Genomic DNA, 20,764 nt, shown 5'->3' with positions numbered 1-20,764 from the left:
CCTCTGTAACTCCTCTTTCAAATAAATAAAAAAATAATTATACAATTATGATGAAACTTTGTGCTCAACAGCACTTTTTACTATCCAAAAGAAGGTAGGGGGACAGGAGAGAAAAAACAAAAACAAAAAATCTTTTCTGGTCATTTTGTCCCGAGGACTTGTTTGGAAAGACAATTTACAGCATTCATTCAAGGACCACTCCACGGTTCTCTTGGAGTTCAAATTCGCCAGGCATTCCAAAAGCCAAAATTCTGCCCACAAAATAGGAAGAAGACTGAAATTCCATCTGAAGCCCCAAGCAGCTTTTTCAAAAGTGGAATGCTTAAAAGCAAAGCATGTTTATGCTTCATTCTAGTCTCTTTTCACTTAGCATTTCGAAAAACGCCAGAAGCAGAATTAGACCTCAAAAAATCCCACTATAAAAAAAGAAGGTTTTCTGTTTCTAGGGTTACGGAAAATTCTGACGTTCTCTTTGCACACCGGCTTGCATCTGTTTCAAAGACAACAGATATGACTGCACTTCAAACAAAAATATGCAAATTCCTCAGTTATTAGAATTTTTTTTTATCTCCTAGAAATGTGCTGTTACCTCCACAAATGTGATCTTATTTCATTAGCTACGTCTGGACATTCAAGAAAATCTAGAACAGAAGTAGATAAAGTTTCAATTTCCTTCCCGAAAGTACTTTCTGCTTCTATTCTACAGAGAAATACAGCAGAATTGGGAACTGCTGGGGACTCGCTAACACCGCAGGGCAGCATGGTGGGGGCTGGCCAGGGGACACTGAATGGCTTTTTCCCAACAATTTTCTCTATGGGTTCATTTTCACATTGATCTCTCACCTTGGAAAAACACAGGTCTGAAAGGTCACTGGAATGAGAAATTATCCTCCCTATAACATAGACTAGAAATTGAGAGCTTTTGATATTGTCTTGGAAATGACGCTTCATAAATACTGCTCACAAAGGCCGATGTCAAGCCAGAATGAGCTGGAAAAATGTTTTCTTTTTTGTTTCGATTACGGAGTAGGGGGGTCACGAGAAGCTCTGTTCAAGACTCGGGAGGAAAGGGCAGGGGGCCTGCAAGAATTCCTCTCAAGCACGCCAGCAAATTGTGGAGCAGTGTCCCATTCATCAGATCAAAAAGGCACTTGTCACCAGCTCAGGTGCACAAACACAGGCCTGTTGGGGAACAGAGAGCAGAAGTAGAGAAAAGAAGAAGGGGGAAATGGGATGGCCTGTTAGACTACAGCCCCCAGTGAAACAAACATGTTGGATTTTGAGTAGAGCACTCACACACAAATACAAAAAAAAATCTACTTTTTAATAAAAGTGTTTGGTTTTTTAAAAACTAGGACTTGAGAAAGAGATCATGTTTCAGCCAATATTTTACCTAATTATGCATCACTATTTATTTGAATATTTGTATCATCTACAACTTTACTTTCTTCTAACAAATTGCAAAGGCAAGGCTTTAGATCATGCTAGTAAAAAAGAAAAGAATGGATTGAAGATAGGGAAGTGAGAATAGTGTTATTTTAAGAAATGGCTTCATGCTGAGACTATTAAATTGGATTTCACGTTTTGTGGTCTCGGAATTATCTTAATCTCTAGACTCTTTAGCAATTTTTCTTAAAACATGAAAGACTTGGGTCTTCAGACACATTAAAAATTGTCAGAGAAATCAACGTGGTGGAGGACGGTGGGGGCAGGGGATGTCCCTGGCACTGGGAACCACCACTGTGAGCTAATAAACTGGCCACTGGTGCAAAGCGTGATGTTTTCAAACCTCAACACAGTGCCCATGTTGCCCCTCCATTGAGGAGCTCATCCCTTTTTACATGTCCCACATGGTCTTTGAGCGTTTGGTCTTTGAGTTCTGGGAGCAAGTGAAGGAAGACTCACTCTTCTGGAGGAGTTGTTCTCAGCACCTCCTGCTTTCAGAGCAAGGGAATGTGTTGTCTCTATTGAACAAGCTTGCGAAATATTTCTGTACATCAGTTACGTTGTGGGAACTAGAGGCTGGCTAAAGAATATTTAAGGCACCTTAGAATGGTAAGCAATGAACTGTTAGTACCAAATGTTAACATAGCAAAGACAACTTTAAAATGGCCCGGCTTAATGGGATGAGTATCTAAATTAATTTGGATTCCATTACGTTGACTTTGTGGAATTGACAGTCTAACACCCCAGAGCGACTCGCATCTTAGCCGGCCTCTCAGTGGGAGTGGGTACTTCTCAGCCTCTTAGGTGAGACCCCTCTGTGTCTAGGCGAAAATAATCAAATCTGCAAGCAGCTTCACCCTGCCTTACTTTGTAATTCAATTGTGTGCACCCCGGTGGGAGCATGGAGAGATTTGCTATTCTCTCTATTCAGGGACGTGCCTTCCAGTTAGGGGCACATTCATAAATGTTTGAGAAGTGCGCTTTTAACATTAATCAAGAAATTACATGAAATGAGCTGAGCATAACCACCATGGAAGATTAATATTTAATACACAGAGCTTGTAAAGATAGCCTGAGTCCATCTCCATCAGGCCTCAGAACAAAATAAAGCTCTGAGAAACCACATAAAAAGATTCCTCCCATTGCCCAGCCTACGGTGAAGACAAAAAACAAAACAAAACAAAACAAAACAAAAACAAAAAAAAAACACTTCAAAGATTTAGAAAGAGGAATAGTGGAATTGGGATTCAGAGGTTCTCAAATCCTAGATATTTCTGATGCTGATTTAAGTCCTGCTCTATTTGAAAGGGGTGGGTCCCTCCTGCCACTCTGAGGACTTGGACAAGGTGGGTAGGTGGTACCTGTTTGAAAAGGCTAGTCTTGTAATGAGCAATAAGGAGAATCCCCCCCTCTAATGCCACAGACCTGTGACTTTAATACTACTCATCAATCAAGCCTGAGGGCAAAATCCTAAATTCATACAGTTCATTATAGTCTATAAAGCCTTTTGAGTAATACGATCTCCCTTAGCTATTTATTTTTCTTCAAAGTTTTTCATATTTGTTTTCTTATCAACACCGGACACACATTTATCGGTTTCTTCCTCCTCCTGCCCCTACTGCTGACACGTAAATGCCATCAAAGCAGGGACTTTAATCTGTCGCTCCTCCCTTTATCCCCAGCACCTGGACCAGTGCTGCATGCAGAGTAGACAATAGGTATTTGTTAAATGAATAAATGAGGTCAATAAATGGATCAGTGTGAATTCATGTGAAACTTGAAACCCCACAGGACAAAGGAAGATGGATAGTTCTCACCCTCTTTCCCTATGAGAAAATAAAACCTCAAAACACCAACTCATCTGTGATAGCAGAAAACTGCGGTTAAAGCCATTAAAAAACTTAGGCAGAGCCACTAGCCCATAGGTAGCCAAAGATTTACTGTCATGAAAAATGTCCATTTTCACTTTCCAAGAAGATTCAGGCAAGAGAAAAATGAGTTAAGTTCATGTCCTGCTCTAAAATGACAGCTCTCAGCCTTTTCACTTTCATCACTTTTTTTCTTTCTTTCTTTTTTTTTAAAAATGTATTTGGCAGGTAGAGTTATAGACAGTGAGAGAGAGAAAGAGAGAGAAAGGTCTTCCTTCTGTTGGTTCACTCCCCAAATGGCCGCTACGGCCGGCGCTGTGCAGAACCAAAGCCAGGAGCCAGGGGCTTCCTCCTGGTCTCCCATGCGGGTGCAGGGGCCCAAGCACTTGGGCCATCCTCCACTGCCCTCCTGGGCCACAGCAGAGAGCTGGACTGGAAGAGGACCAACCGGGACTAGAACCCGGCGCCCATGTGGGATGCCGGCGCCGTAGGCGGAGGATTAACCAAGTGAGCCATGGCGCCGGCCCCTTACTTTCATCATTTTTCCATATTACGTTGCCCAGGGAAGGTGCTGTTGTCTTATCAACCATATTGTGTTTATGATCTTTCTGCTGGTATTTTCTCTTCTACCCTATGTAATTAGAATGACCTCCAGATACCATTTATTGGGTCCTTTTTACACAATGCTGGGCATTTTCTATTTGTCCACTCACCATAAGGAATCTGGAGACTGACCAGGCTCCAAAGCCAGGCTCCATGGCAGTCCACAGACCAGAGCCCGCTGTCACCACTGACAAGGAAAGCCAGCAGGAGTAGCTGTCCCGATTTGCTGCAGAGCTCTTGTGGTCTAGGAGTTCCACATAGGCAACTGGAGACCTGATTACTAGTGTGTTGGCATCCCTAGGATTGAAACAAGAAAGAGTCATGACTCAACCAATGGTTATCCTGAGAGGACTCGTCCCTGGTAGCTATAAGCAGATGAACTTGATCTTTCCTCCCTTCTCCAGATACAACAAAACATTTTTGTAAGGCTACTGTGCTTGCTTTCATTTGCACCCCTGCTCCTTCTTTCCTTTTCTTAGTGGAACATGAGCTTTCGTGAGTCAGTAGTGAGCTCTTGCTGAAGGTGACTCTCACAACTCTTCTGGCCCTGCCAATAGCCAAAGCTCATGCTGCCTCTCAGCTAATGCCCAAGAGCGTCCTGCCTCCATCATGGGCCAGTGGCTGGGGCCCAGCAGCCTCTTCTAAACCAGTGCTGGAGAAGAGGGAGTTTGGCCCCACAGTTAAGAAGTCACTTGAGATGCCTTCATCCCACATGGGAGTGTTTGGGTTTAAGCCTAAGCTCCTTTCTCCATTCCAGCTTCCTGCTAATGGGAGGAAGCAGGTGAGTGCACAAGTACTTGGGTCCCTTCCACCTGCAGGGGAGATCCAGATTCTGGGCTCCCGACACAATAACTGTCCCATCCCCAGTTGTTGCAGGTATCTGGGGAGTGAACCAGCACATGGACGATCTATTTCTCTGCCTTTGAAATAAATATGTTAATTCAATCACAGCTGAAGAGAAGGGGTGTGGGCCTCGGACAGGTGCTTTCACTGAGAATGCTAACCATGAAAAGAAATCCTTTCTGAACCTGACCTTCAGTCACTAACAGTTTGTGAAGTCATTTGAGAAAGGAACCAAGTTAAATAAAGACAGCTTCAGGGGTGGATTTATGACACTTTACAAACAAGACATGCATGCTTGGTATGAAGCCAAGTGCTGGCCTGTACCAGGCCTCTGCATGTACACAAACAAATGGGAGCCTCCCCAGTGTCCTCAAGCATGCTGGGCTCAGACTATCTCTTCCAATTGTTAAATAGGGCATCGTGTGCTGGAGAAGACAGAAATGATGCTAGGAATATTCATCAGTTAACATGAACCACAGGGTTCAATCAGCAGAATAAGTTCTGCTGACAAATACCAGGGTGGTAGAAAGGGCAGGAAGATTGTACCCCTCTTGTGAGTGACTCGTGGCCAGACCCTCTTGTGAGTGCCCAAGGCCAGGAAGATGCCATGGGTTCCTACATCTCCATGCACCTAAGGTATCTGAAAAATCCTAGTCCCATATGTACCTTGATAAAAGACAAAGAACAAGCTTATATTTGCGTCTTTATGAAGTCCCTCATTCTCTAACTCTAACAAATATTGTTTAAGGAAGACTAAGTAGCCCTCAATCAATGTCAGTTTTAGTTGCCTGTGGAGGCCAATCTGATGAAATCCATGTTAAAGAACAAAATGGAGCCCAGTCTCCACTTCCCTAGATGTTTTGATTCAATTACTTGACAATCAGACTCTGAAATGAGTTTTTTTTCTTTTGGACTCTTGGGCGATTCTACAGTGGAACCAAGGTTGTAAAGCACTAACTTGATAAAAAAAATTAGCAATTAACAAAAAGAGCAAGCTTACTAATTATTTCTGAGATTATGATAACTTCACAATGATGAGTGTTGGATTTCAGTATTACTCATTGATAGGTGTCTATTAAACATGCTTTAAATATGATTTGTGGTTAGGATATGGTGATTGTGAATATCACCTACAATAGTCCTACAATACCCTCCTAGTAATATATCAATGGCAGCTGAGGCTTGGATAGGGTTTCCAAATACAGCACCCAGGGATACCTCAAGGGGTTAAGTTATGTACTCCAACTCTAAGGAGTTGTTGCCTAATGTAACATTCATTTCTCATCGGAAAGTGGGGGCCTACCTAATATTTTCACTCTGTGGGGGAACTGAATTGCACATCTCAATTGATAAAGGATGAATTCAAATGTTCTTATGCTAAAGCTGGAGACAGAAGTTCTGGCTGACATCTGTTCTTCTAACCACCCAGCATCCCTTCCTTCTTTGTCTGATATTAGACATTCTTTCCCTACATTGCTTTTCTCCTAGAGGAACCCATTTCGTGCAGTCTGAATGTGGCTCTCATGACCACTTCAGGGGCAAACACACCTCACCAGTGATGGTGACTGGTTCCACAGGGAGCATGCGACTTGAGCTGAGCCTTTCAGAGTGCTCCAGGGAGCTTCCTAGCAGACCTATCTGAGAAGATGCTCTCTTCCCACGGAGGTCACACAGCTCATAGGAGGTCGAGTGGGCTGTGTGGCAGAGGTTGTTAATTGTTCTCCAATATCTGTTCTGTTCTTTTTGCACAATAAAGGGTTAGCCAGGAAAATAGTCTTACAATGGGGCCAGCACTGTGACCCAGTGGGTTAAAGCCCTGGCCTGAAGCGTCAGCATCCCATATGAGCGCCGGTTCTAGTCCCGGCTACTCCACTTCCGATCCAGCTCTCTGCTATGGCCTGGGATAGCAGTAGAAGATGGCCTAAGTGCTTGGGCCCTTGGACCCACATGGGAGACCTGGAGGAGGCTCCTGGCTCCTGGCTTTGGATCAGCACAGCTCTGGCCGTTGCGGCCATCTGGGGAGTGAACCAGCAGATGGAAGACCTCTCTCTGTGTCTCTACCTCTCTCTATAACTCTGTCTTTCAAATAAATAAAATAAATCTTTAAAATGCATAAAATTTAAAAAGTACAAAAAAGAAAATAGTCTTAGAAAATATATAGAACAAAAGCTACATTTTTCAGCTTTCCTTGCAGCTGAGTGGTACAAAATGACAATGAAAGTGGCAGTTGTACAAACGAAAATATAGGGATGAGAGCTTTCATAGATCTTCTTTCTTACATTTAATTTTTGAGATTCATTTATTTGAAAGGCAGAGAAGACAAGAGCACCCATCCACTCAATCACTTCCCAAATATCTCCAACGCTGGGTCAAGCCACAGCTAAGAACCAGGAACTCAATCCAGGTCTCCTACATGAGTAGCAGGAACCCAACTACTTGGGCCATTGCTGCCATTTCCCATGGAATGCATTAGCAAAAAGCTGGCGTTGGGGCTGGTGCCGCCATAGCTCAATAGGCTAATCCTCTGCCTGCGGCGCCAGCACTCCAGGTTCTAGTCCTGGTCGGGGCGCCGGATTCTGTCCCGGTTGCTCCTCTTCCAGTCCAGCTCTCTGCTACGGCCCGGGAGTGCTTGGGCCCTGCACCTGCATGGGAGACCAGGAGAAACACCTGGCTCCTGCCTTCAGATCAGCGCTGGCTGCAGTGGCCACTGGGGGGTGAACCAACGGAAAAGGAAGACCTTTCTCTCTGTCTCTCTCTCTCTCACTGTCCACTCTGCCTGTCAAAAAAAAAAAAAAAAAGCTGGCGTTGGGAGATGGATCTGGGCATCAAACCTAGGTAGTTCAATGTGGAACTCAGGTGTCTTAACCACGAGGCTTAACACCTGCCCCTAGGGATCATTTTTAAGACAGTTGCTATGTGTTCTTCATCAGTACTTTCCCCTGCTGGTATCCCGCTGCCTGGAACAAAGATGCCAGGGCTGGAGCCCCATTTTGGACCATAAGCAATATCCTCACATAAGGGATGGTACTGCGGAGAGCTGTAAGGATTAAATAGCTGATGATTGCATGGGATGAGATTGTCTTACCAGCTCTGAATTGTTTACAAACAGAGGCACACATGAGACAGAAATCAACTGTCTTGTTTAAGCCACTGGACATATTTTCTGGCTCTTGTAGCAGTAACTAACTGCTAAGGAATCTTCATTAGACTAGGCTTCCTTAAACAGCATGTCCACCACACAAACAGAGACTGCTCAGGCAGGAGGGATGCACAGGGCAAAGAGAAAATGAATTTTGTTGATAAAATACGAGTCATGAGACCTAGTCCTGCTTGAAGCTATATTACCTTTGGATTTGTCCATTAAATAGGCCAGCATATTTATTATTTTGTTAAAGACATTTTACACTGAATTTCTGTCACTCGCAACAACAATAAAAGTCCAGATGGATCTAGCAGTCATGAGGAAGTATGCTTTCAATAATGGGCAGGACATTATGCCGTCCCATTACAGGCTCTGGAGTTGGGAGTCAGTACCAGTTTATCTTGAGGTCTCCATGTTCTCAAGAGACAGAGATACTAAACAGACATCTGCATTACATGAGCATCCACATTACTCCTCTACAATGGGCATGCTGCTTTTTATTATTATTAATGCTCTACAGGGCTCTGGTGGCTTAGGAGACCTCAGAAGACATTCCTCTGGAAAATGGTAAATTGGGAAAATTCAACTGGTTTCAAAGGATAGAAGAGACTGAAGGGATTTTGAAAGATGGGACTGGATGCCGGAAACCCACTAGAAGTAGGAAATGATATGAAATGATGGGGGCTTAGTGGAGGTGTGACTGAACAGGATGGTACAAATCTTAAATCATTTCAATCTCCAGCTTGAACGTATTTTCTGTCCTACTGGCATGTTATGCTAATAATGTGCTTTGCAACTCATGGATCATTTGGATATATACTGTCTCATTTGACATGGAACAGTAATTCTTTGGAGTAGACCAAATGCATAACTGGTTTTGCCATTTTACAGAAATGGACACTGAGGCTCCGTGTGGTGATGAGCCTCACCTGGTCATGTGGATGTCAGAGCAGCAGCCAGAACCCATGTATTTTTCAGAATTCTTATTTATTTATTTGAGAGGCAGAAAGACAGGTAGATGGGGGAATTCCCATCCACTGGTTCACTTCCAAAATGCCTGCAATGCCTGGAGCTGGGCGAGGCTGAAGCCAGGAGCCAGGAACTCAATCTGGATCTCCTAAATGAGTGGCAGGAGTCCAAGATTTGAGACATCAGTGTTGCCTCCCAAGATCCGCATTTGCAGGAAGCTGGAGTCAAGAGCCAGAGCCAGGAATTCTGACGTGGGATGTGGGTATCCTGACTTACGTCTTAACGCCTAGGCTAAATCCCTGCCCCAGAATCTGACTTTTCTGATTAGTAATGCAGTCTGGATGCCCTGGCTGTGCCTGTACACAGAGAATTAACTATGAACAAAGACTTCTTTTCAGCATCTCCATTCATTTTTCTTTGTGAATTCCATTTCCTTGTTCGTCATTTCATTGTTCTCTTGTTACTCATGGCCTCCCCTGAGCAGTAACATGAGCAGACAGACCTTCATCCTCAGATGAATCATCTTTCCCATGCAATGGTGAAACCAGGGAATGGGGGCCTAGCACACAGCAACAGAAAGCCCACAGCCATGAATCCCACAGAGTGGCTGGATGATAATGGAAAATGTTTCCTCTGCTCAGTGCCTCCAGGAGGAAGAGATCACTCTCACACATTATGGTTCCAGTCGCCCTGATGATTTTAATAATTTACCATTTCAAGTAGCCATGGGGAGAGAAGGGAAATTGCTTTTAGACAGTGTCTTATTCAAGCAAACGGAAATGGGTTCTAAACCACAGAAAACAAATAAACACGCCTCTACCTGGAACTTCATTAGTGTTTGCTTGTTGTCTGGTACTAACAGAGGTGCTTTAAGACAATGAGGCAGTGTGAGTCTGGAGCCTCTGACTGCTGCTGGGGCTGTTGAAGCTTGGGAAGAAGATGTAGACCACATCTGGAGCTCCTGAGCTTGGAGGAACTCCGAAGTGCTGGCCATGAAACCATGGGCTGAATGTCTTTCCATACAGCAAAACAAAATGCTAAATCCTTAACGGTCAGCTCAACTTTCACAATTTTCAAAGCAGCATAGTTTATGAGTATTCAAAATATAATACAAGCGTACCATGCACAGCCGTGGTAAATGACAACCGCTATAACACTGGCACTTTGATTACACACCGAGACCTTGTACAGAATTACCCATCTTCTTTTCTTATCATGTCCATTGATGTACTTTTCAACTTTTCCTTGTGAATTTAAAATATTGTTTGGAATTCTGTGGGATCCTGTTAAATTCCTTAGGGCCATGGTCAAGCATAGCTGAACGGTTCTCCTTTGCCATAATGTTGTTTTTGGGCATGGAAAGGAGCAGCTTTGTAATAAAGGAAAACTGGCGAGGGGAGTTTTTCTTGCAGTGCAGTCCTGGTTTGGCCCAAAATGCGAGGCACCGGGGATGCAAACATCTCATCTTCAGACAGATCCTTACCTGGCAAACACGCAAGAGGATGCCTTTTCCTGGCAGCACCCAGCAATCTGCAGCAGCACCATGGTGGGTCTCAGATCCTCGGACTGACCCTCGACCAAATGGGAGGGCTCCAAAGTACAGTGGTGTGACCTGGCACAGCCAGGGGCCTGGAGCAGAGTGTGTGATTTCTTCCATCCCGATGGAGATCCTCATTTGGCCAGATGTCCACTTGAGGGACAAAGTATTTCCAGGTCTTTGGCAGCAAAAGACATGCCCTCTTTTCAACTTTTTCTAACTCGAAGAAGCAGAATGCTGACCAGAAAATAAAACTATCATCTATTCTTTTGCTAGCCCATCAATAGCTGCAAAGATTTTAGTCTTTATAGAACAACAGCATTGACAGTGGCTCCTTATAAGAATAGAATATACTTTTTCCCCCTGAGCTATGGTAAAGAATATGAGATAGTAAGTGAGAAATGTATATATGATGGTACTTCAAAATGTTCATGGAAATGAGATTGAAAGATAAATTTATTTTGGTACAAAAATGTTTTGAAATCCATAGTTTTTTTTCATAATATACTTTTTCCATGAACTTTTTGATGACTTTATGTAATACATCTGTGAATTTATGTACATACACATGTGTCTATGCATGTGTTTGGTATGAGATGTGATGAATTATGTCAGCATATACACATGTGCATGATGTGTGCACCAGCATACATGTGTGATGTATTGCACAGGAAGCACTCAAGAGATGTAATTCTAAACACTCATTTTGTTTTTACGGGCCATCTGCTACTGTCCTTTTTTTTTTGTGACAGGCAGAGTGGACAGTGAGAGAGAGAGAGACAGAGAGAAAGGTCTTCCTTTGCCATTGGTTCACCCTCCAATGGCTGCTGTGGCTGGCGCACCGTGTTAATCCGAAGGCAGGAGCCAGGTGCTTCTCCTGGTCTCCCATGGGGTGCAGGGACCAAGGACTTGGGCCATCCTCCACTGCACTCCCGGGCCACAGCAGAGAGCTGGCCTGGAAGAGGGGCAACCGGGACAGAATCTGGCGCCCCGACCGGGACTAGAACCCGGTGTGCCTGCGCTGCAGGCGGAAGATTAGCCTATTGAGCCGCAGCGCCGGCCTCATCTGCTACTGTCCTTTTTAGCCAGAGGACATTTTCCTGTGCTTCTCAGCGGAAACACAGGCTATCCTAGGCTGCTTCTGAGCACACTCAGGACATAGAAAATTCTACAGCCACTTGAGTTGTAAAATACACTTTTAAATGATTTATTTACTTATTTGAAAGGCAGAATTGCAAAGAGAGGGACAGGGAGAGGGAGAGACAGAGAGAAGGAGAGAGGGAGAGAGGTAGAGGGAGGGAGAGGGGAGAAGAGGAAAGAGGGAGAGAGGGAGATCTTCCGGCTGCTAGTTCACTCCCCAGATGACTAGAGCTGCCCCAGATTAAAGTCAGAAGCCTGGAACTCCATCCCTGTATTCCAAGGATTTGGGCCATCTTATGCTGCTTTCCCATGTACATTAGCAGGGAACTGGATCACCAGTAGAGCTGCCAGAACTTGAACTGATGTTCATACGGGATGCCAGTGTCGCAGGCTGCATGTCAACCCAATGTACCACAATGACAACCCCTTGAAGTATAATCTTGATTCAGAAATTTGAAATTCCAACTTATGTATGATTACGTGGGAGGAGTGAAGTATTCTCCACCCAGCCCCATCCTGTTCACTGGGCCGACGCACCCATCTCAAAGGTCTGCTCTGATGACACCCAGAGATTTCCCTCAGAATTGCCCTTGGCCGACATCTTACCTGGGAGGAGTCTTGACACCCCCTCTCTGTCCTAGACACATCAGTGGCTGAATGCAAAGGCACACGGTGCAGCCTGCGAGCCCAGCAGTTCCGCTGTGCCACTTCCATCACAGGCTCTTGCCCACGGAGGCGGCTGAGGCTGGGCCCACTTGGAGTCACCCCCCTGCTTGCTTCCCTCCTCCTCATCCACGATGCACTCCTCAAACATCTCAAGAACATTCCTCAAAAATGGGCCCAGACCCCATTTTCGGACTCTCTTCTGACAACCTAAGACAAAACAAAACAGACAGAAAAAAAAATCATTATTTTCATTCAAAGTTAGGATCTCCCACCTTTCATCAAGGTAAAGCAATCTACAGGAAGGTCTCCAGCCTTCAGAGAAGGAGGAATGATTGACAGCTTACATCACCTGCCCACTCTCACCCCACACAGCCAATGGGCTGCTGTTGTCAAATCATGTTTCTGAAACTATTGAGATGAACATATGGCTTTTGCTTTTTAAGACTACAAATAAGGCCGGCGCTGCAGCTCCACAGGCTAATCCTCCGCCTAGCTGCACTGGCACACCGGGTTCTAGTCCCGGTTGGGGCGCCAGATTCTGTCCCGGTTGCCCCTCTTCCAGGCCAGCTCTCTGCTGTGGCCCGGGAGTGCAGTGGAGGATGGCCCAAGTCCTTGGTCCCTGCACTCCATGGGAGACCAGGAGAAGCACCTGGCTCCTGCCTTCAGATCAGCACGATGTGCCTGCCGTGGCAGCCATTGGAGGGTGAACCAATGGCAAAGGAAGACCTTTTTCTCTGTCTCTCTCTCTCACTGTCCACTCTGCCTGTAAAAAAAAAAAAAAAAAAAAAAAAAAAAAAAACGACTACAAATAGATTGGAATCCACTGAGATTCCTTATTGTTGTGGTGGGAAAAACCAGCCATTATTTCACCTCGATACTTTCTATTCTTGAGGTTGTATTTTCAGCATATGCTCATGTTCTTTTCTCTACCCCTCTCTTCACACATGGTGATGTTATCTAGAACATTAGTTTTGGATGGCTAGTTTCTGACTCCACCACATAACCCACTTGTGGCCCTTGAGATTTTTTTTTTACAAAGTAAACAGAAAGGGCCGATGTGTTGTGGTGCACCACCACCTACGACATCAACATCCCATTTCAGAGCGCCAGTTCAAGTTCTAAACGCTCCAATTCTGATCCAGCTCCCTGCTAATGTGGCTGAAAGAGCAGCAGAAGACGGCCCAAGGACCTGGGCCCCTGCACCCACATGGGAGACCTGGATGGAGTTCCAGGCTCCCGGCCTCAGCCTGGCTCAGTTCTGGCTCTTAGAGGCATTTGGGGAGTGAACTAGCATAAGGAAGATCTCTTTGTGATTCTACTTCTTTCTGTCACTCTAGCTTTCAAATAAATCAAATAAATCTTTAAAATTTGAGTAAACATTAAGATGTTTATTTAGTCATTTTTCATATCTTTGTACCTAATAGATTTATTTTTCCTCTTATTGAAGTACTTTATGCATGAATGTTTTCAAAGTAGTTCTTCATATAGCAAACTTGGTAAGACTGAGAGCATCTGTATTGGACCCTCCTTGTTCCGCCAGATCTTTGGGTGTCCTCTGGGTGGCAGAGACTCAGAAGTACACATGAGGGCTGGCCTCCTGACCTTGGAGCTTCCACATGGAGGCAAAGTACCTTCCAGTTGATCTCTTGCACCCACAGGTCCTGAGCCATGAAGTGTACCCAAACCCTCTGACTGCTGGGATCTCCTTGCCTGGGAGAAAGATCCCAGGAGAGGTTCCTTGAAGCCTGGCTACCTTCACTCTTGGTTTTCGAGATTGTTAACACAGACTCATTTCCTTCCTAAGGCCTTGCAGTTGTCTCCTGGCCACCTCCCTTAGCACCTCCCACAGGCAGGAAGAAGACCCCAGACTCCTGGGTACACCGAGCTGTTTCTCCCAATACTTTGTGTCTGCCCCTCCACTCTAGGGTTGAGGGCTGATTGCTGTTCTGTAGCTCAGGAAGTCTTCTACTTAGGAATGAGATGGCGGTCTCCCCTCTGGCAGAGAATAGGCTAAAAATAATCAGAGAAATAGGAATACTTCAATTGAAGACAGAATACATGCAAATCAAGTAATCTGCAGACAAAGAGACCTCAATAACCAATAGGCATAAGAAAAGACAGATTCATTGATGATTAAATTAAACCAAGGAGAAATCATTATATACCAATGGAATTGCAGGAGGAAACAATGAGAAGCTGATATGATCAATCACTAGAGAGAATGTGAGGAAAGGGAATTTCTATGCTCTTTGTGGAAGGACAAATTGCAACTACCTTGGAGAGAAATGAAAATGTGCATAGTGCATTAATTACACCTCTAGGTGTACCGTTAGGACTAGCGAAATTCTTGTACCTCTGACCAAGGAGAACTGTACAAAGATATTCTTTATTGTGCTATTCTGAAGTGCGGAAAATTACCAAAATATGCATAAATAAGGACAGGATGAATAAACTGGTTTATTTATACAATAGAGTCCTATGCAGCTGCTGAAAGGAATCATATCTACATGAACAATTCTCAGAAACATGTGACTGAAGACATAGGACCAATCTGAAGCTGCAAAAAGGTACACATAAGTTCATCCATGTAAAACTGAAGGCACGAAATAATACTATGTATGTTCATGGACACAGGCATACAGAGCAAAAAGTATGAAAACCTTCCTGAAAATGCTACAACAAATTCAGGAAGGGGAAGAAATGGTTAAGGATGGTATCAGATGTATTCATAACACTTCCTGACAACTGCCAAGACATGATGTGAAACCAATATATAGAAGGCTAACCTTTGCTGAATCTAGGGAGTTAAGTATGTATCTGTCATATTTATCTTCTGAAGTTTAAAATGTCTAGCAACAGTACTGTAGTGGGCTACGCGTCTGCCAGTCTTGTTTCTGATTTCCACTAAAGACCATCGTGTGCTCTAGGGTGAGCCCCTTAACATGCGTCAATCACACTTCCTTTATTTGTAAATGGAACGCAGTGACATTTTACCTAAACTGCTTCAGTGATTGGAAGATGACCAAATGAAATAATCTCTATAAAAAGCCACCTTGAAAACAAGGAAGAGCCAAATCATTTTAAACAAGTACTGCTCTTTGCATGTCGATGGGTAGTCATAAAATAATAATGCCAGTTCAGGGGACCCTTATCAACATATTGTATTTATTTACTATGGGTTCATTATTATTGAGAAAATTGAGCCTCATTGTCCCCCTCCCCCAATCTGTCCATTAAATAAGGACTTGAAAGAGTTAAAGCACAAAGATCTCCCAGCAGCTACCAGGAGAAAAATCACATTGCATGCAAACTTAGCTAAGAAGACCACGGGCACAGGAGCATAGCGTATGCTTCTATTTAGAGCTCTAAACTTTTTATTTTAAATAATAGCCTTGGAAAATAATGTCAAGTGATGGGGGAACAAAAGGAGCTTTCAGCTTACGCACTCTTCTCAGTTGTACTCTTCATAATAAATGAACTCTCCTCGAAAACATTTGTTAGATAGAAGCAATTAAGGTGGAGGCTCTATCCTCTCACCACTAATTAATTACAGCAAATGAGTCTGTAATGTGCATCATAACAACTTAATAAGCTGGGCCAAACTCTTTTAGATTCTGCCATGCTAGTGTTTCATCATTGCTGAACTATCTCAATTAGGTAAGTAATATCTGGACATAAATAGCTCTTACATATTTTAATTACCTATGTCCTTCCAAAGAAATTCTGTCTTGAGCGGATGTGCTATCTCCATGGAAAGGGTGAAAACAGAGAGGAAGAGGGGAGGAAGCAGGCAGGGCAAACGACAGCTCACACAAACGCTCTTCCGCCCTCATTTCATGCCCAGCCCTGCCACAACACCTGTCGCCAGCCAACCCGAGGCCGTTCCAACGGCTCAGTCACATTTTTCAGTATTTGGTAGACCTGACTCTTAGAGAAGGTATGAGTGCATCAGCCTTTCTTTTTGGATGGTACGGGTTGTTATCCATTCTCATCTCAAATGTCTAACCGAACCTGGATCAAAGAGTGACCAACACCAACTCCTCAGCAATGCCCTTGCTTTTCCTGAAACTTTTAAAGGCAATTAGTGACTCACTGAGTCAACGAACAGACGTTGTACAACTGGGGGTTAAGTTCAATTATGCTTCACCGTCCATGAAAGAACCCCAGACCTGCTGTGGATTAGCTCAGACACAATTACCAGAAGCATTGAGGCCCTTGTTTCTTTACAGCAATCAAAGGTCAATGTGTATTCCAGGTAATAGCATCTGCTACCCCTTCAAGGTGTTAACTGACCAATCTTCAGTGGAGATGACCCTCATCTCCCCTCCCCCCAGGGCATCCCTTTGGTTGAACCAGGCTTTCCCAGATCAGCAGAGAAAGCAGGTCAGGGGAGAGAGATGTGGGGCATCAGGAGGACTGGCAGGTGGTCGGTGCTGCCCACCCTTCCCCCAGCTGATTACTGCCATCTAGTTTCCCCAGAACAGGGCACAGAACAGAAGACAGTGTGGCCATGCTCCAACGTTTCTGAAACAAGAGCTGTGTAGGGGCATGGGGGAACAGAGCAGTTTGACAGATGAAAAGAAATATTATAGGCAAAGATTAGGGACGAGGAAAAATAACTGTTAGCTTCCTTCCTTCCTTCCTTCCTTCCTTCCTTCCTTCCTTCCTTCCTTCCTTCCTTTTTTCTTTCTCCATTTCTCTCTCTCTTTCTCCTCTTTCTTCTTCTTCTTGCATTTTTAGCTAATATTTCTTGATGTCTATTCCAAAGTACATGTTACCTTTTAATTTGTGACTCTCCTAGGATAAGAAGTAAATATACACATAACTTTCAGGAGTGATGATTTCGGTACATTTTTGGACAGGATTAAGACTGTAAAACTGGGGCTCTAATCCATTTTTTCTCCAATAGCTTCCCTCCAATCTCTTCTTTCCTATACAGGATCTATTTTATTTTTCAGCAAGTTCTGGCTAAGATTTCAAATGCTTAGAATTTCAGGAGTGCCCTCTCCAAAGTTTCATGCATCTTTAAAAAGTGACTCTAGGGGCCAGCGCTGTGGCACAGCAGGTTAACGCCCTGGCCTGAAGCTGGCATCCCATATGGGTGGTGGTTCTAGTCCTGGCTGCTCCACTTCAGTCCAGCTCTCTGCTGTGGCCTGGGAAAGCAGTAGAAGATGGCCCAAGTCCTTGGGCCCCTGCACCCACACTGGAGACCCAGAGGAAGCTCCTGGCTCCTGGCTCCTGGCTTTGGATCAGCTCCGCTCTGGCCATTGTGGTCATTTGGGGAGTGAACCAGCAGAATGGAAGACCTCTCTCTGTAACTCTTTCAAATAAATAAAATAATTTAAAAAAAAGCGACTCCAAACCCTAGCTTTCAAAACTCCTCTGAACAATGAGCACAGGGATGTGAGGCACAGACGGTCAAGCTTCAGGGCCCCGGGAGGAAACTGTGAGCCATGACGGCTCAGGCCCCTTCAACAGACCCCGGCACAAGAACAGCACGTGAAGCGACATCTCCCGTGTCCTCTCTTGACCAGCAAGGTAGAGAATTCAGAAGAACCCCAGCTTTGAGAAAACCTTCTCCCAAAGTAGAACTGTTGACAGAAACATCCTCTGTATGGACAAACATCTAAGCAAGCGACATGGAAAGCTTTGGAATCTGTTTAAGTCCCCTTGATGTCCCATGGGATAAGAAGATACCATCAGCAAGAATGACCCAGCATTTTTCTTCAATAAGGAGAGCCAACACTTCTCACACACCTTTGTCACTCACCAACGGCCATACATCCACTGTGTAATTGCTTAGAATGGAAAAATTGAGATCATCCAACCTCGCTACTATATTTCCATGACTCCCACTGTTTTTTAAAATTATTTATTTTGAAAGGTAGAGTTACAGGGAGGCAGAGGCAGAGAGGAGAGAGAGAGAGAGAGAGAGAGAGAGAGAGAGAGGTCTTCCAACCATTGGTTTACTCCCCAAATGGCCACAACAGCCGGAACTGTGCTGATTCGAAGCCAGGGGCCAGGAGCTTCTTCTGGGTCTCCCATGCGGGTGCAGGGGCCCAAGGACTTGAGCCATCTTCTACTGCTTTCTCAGACCAGCAGAGAGCTAATTGGATGTGGAGCAGCTGGGATTCGAACCAGCACCCATATGGGATGCTGGCACTGCAGGCGGCAGCTTTACCCACTACACTGCAGCACCAGCCCCAACTCCCACTGTTCTCTAGATTGCTTTGTTGGTTTTCCCCCCACAGAGGTCACATTGCCCATGTGGCCTTGAGCAAAGCCCCCAGTGTGCCCATCTCTTGGTTAGGCTGCTCGTTTTATCCAGCTCAACTAACTGTGGGAACCTTCTCTTAAGTTCTCTTACTGTACTTCATAGCTTGGCAGCCTTGAATTCCAGTAACAGAAAAGGCCTCTAACCCAATAGCTAACTTGATTGAAATCAAGTTTGTCAATGTCATACCAACTCCAGAATGGTATTCTCATTTTGGAAACCAATTCCATCAAGACAGGTTCTTCCCTGTGCCTGTTTTTCTCTGAGCACTAAGACTGCCTTTCAAGCAAGCCTCAACTAGTGTAGGAAAGATTTTATCTCAAGTTTCTATCTCATTCAAATTTTAAAAGGAGAGCCAAAAATTTTCCTTGATCTGTTCACATTTATTATATACTATATAATTTGATTTTAATGAAATTCTGCTCTTTGCTTTGGGAAAAAAACTACCAGGAAACTGAATGATTTGAGAAAGTGGTTGTATTAAGTTAGCCTATAAGAAGAGAATTTGATTACTCAGTTATATTCCACCAACAATAAAGAAAAATCATCAAATAAAAAAGTAGGATATGAATTTTTTCTCTGCATGCTGTTAGAATAACCATGTTTTTTTTTTAATCAGAAAATTTGTTAACAGTTATTAAACATGATTGGTTCTCAACTTCATTAGGTACCCAAAACATGCAAACTAAAACCACAGTGTGACACCATACGGTGGTGGTACATTTTGTGTGTCAACTTGACTGGGCTAAGGACCTAGAATCACTCCTGGGTGTGTCTGTGAGGATGTTTCTGGCAGAGATTAGCATTGGGGACTGGGTACAGAACATCTGCCCTCACTAATGCAGGTGGCATCACCCAGCCCACGGAGGGCCTGAGTAGAACAAAAAGTGGAGAAAGGAGGAATTGATCCTCCTCTTGAGCCGGGATGTCCGTTTTCTGCTGGCCTGCAGACTTGAGAACTCCAAGTCCTCTCAGGCCTGCAGATTGTAGGACTCACACCAGTGGGCCTTGGTCTCCACCTGAATTCCATCACTGGCTTTCCCAGATCTCCACTTTGTAGATGACAACTGGTGAGACTTATCAGTTTGCCTAGCTGCATGAGCCAGTTCTATTGGTTCTGTTTCTATGGAGAACCCCAACCAGCACCATGCTGGAATACCTCAAATGAAAAAGCTGGAAAAGGTCAAGTGGAGGCCCCAGAGCTCTCAGGGACTGTGTACAACCCCTCTGACAATCTGTTTGGCAGGACCTTTCTAAATTGAATGTGACGTAACAACTCCATTGTTAGGTATAATTCTCAAGAGGAACTCATGCATGCATTCACCAGAATGTTTGTAGCAGCAATTTTAATAAGTTCAAATTGGAAAACTACCGAAACATCCATCAATAATCGAAAGGATAAACACGAGGGTGCTTCAAAACAAACTCATAGAAAATAGAATTTAAAAATAAGTTTATAGGCCAGCCCGCAGCTCAATAGGCTAATCCTCCACCTAGTGGCGCTGGCACACCGGGTTCTAGTCCCAGTCGGAGCACCGGATTCTGTCCCAGTTGCCCCTCTTCCAGGCCAGCTCTCTGCTGTGGCCAGGGAGTACAGTAGAGGATGGCCCAAGTGCTTGGGTCCTGCACCCCATGGGAGACCAGGAGAAGCACCTGGCTCCTGCCATCGGATCAGCGCCGTGCGCTGGCCGCAGCACGCCAGCCGTGGCGGCCACTGGAGGGTGAACCAATGATAAAGGAAGACCTTTCTCTCTGTCTCTCTCCCTCACTACCCACTCTGCCTGTCAAAAAAAAAATTAAAAAAATCAGTTTTATAAGAATTTTTTGAAATCAATGTCTACCTGAAGTCTTCAGAAAAGTTCATGGAAAGCAAATATTACTGAAATTTTTTTATTGAATTTCAAATTTTTTGCACCAAAATAAACTTACCTTTTCATCCCATTTTCCGTGAACTGTTTAAAGTACCCTCATATATTGAGGTATATCCACGAAATAAAATACAGTAATGAAGACAAGCAATTTACAACTAAATTCAACAATGTGAGTGAATCTCCCAAGCACAACGTCAATTTCTAGAAGCCAAGTACACAGCTATACATGTGCATGACTCCATTTATTCTAAAGTACCCCCAGAAGTTCTATTTAAATTACGAAGGTAGGAAGAGGTAGTCAAGTTCCCAGAGGATATGAATATTTGCCCTCCATGCTTTCCCCATCTCCCTTGGAAGACCCCAGCTCAAGCACCATACACATGATAAAACTAACACAAGGGCAGC

At 44.3% G+C, this 20,764-nt stretch overlaps 1 protein-coding gene across 1 annotated transcript in view; it reads right to left on the bottom strand.

Moving 5' to 3' along the window:
• Positions 1–20,764, bottom strand: part of LOC149122250 (uncharacterized) — a 402,594-nt gene that overhangs the window by 19,696 nt on the left and 362,134 nt on the right. Inside the window, exons 3-4 of the mRNA XM_089313050.1 lie at positions 12,155–12,421; positions 4,028–4,214 (exon numbers count right to left, since the gene is read on the bottom strand). The gene's annotated coding sequence lies outside the window, so the exon portion shown is untranslated. The remainder of the gene's footprint in view (positions 1–4,027; positions 4,215–12,154; positions 12,422–20,764) is intronic.

The sequence above is a fragment of the Oryctolagus cuniculus genome, chromosome 14 (genome assembly GCF_051225735.1).
Source record: "Oryctolagus cuniculus isolate XC-2025 breed Fujian yellow rabbit chromosome 14, ASM5122573v1, whole genome shotgun sequence".
NCBI lineage: Eukaryota > Metazoa > Chordata > Mammalia > Lagomorpha > Leporidae > Oryctolagus > Oryctolagus cuniculus.
The sequence above is the reverse complement of the archived record's forward strand: the minus strand, read 5'-3'. Positions and strand labels throughout refer to the sequence as shown.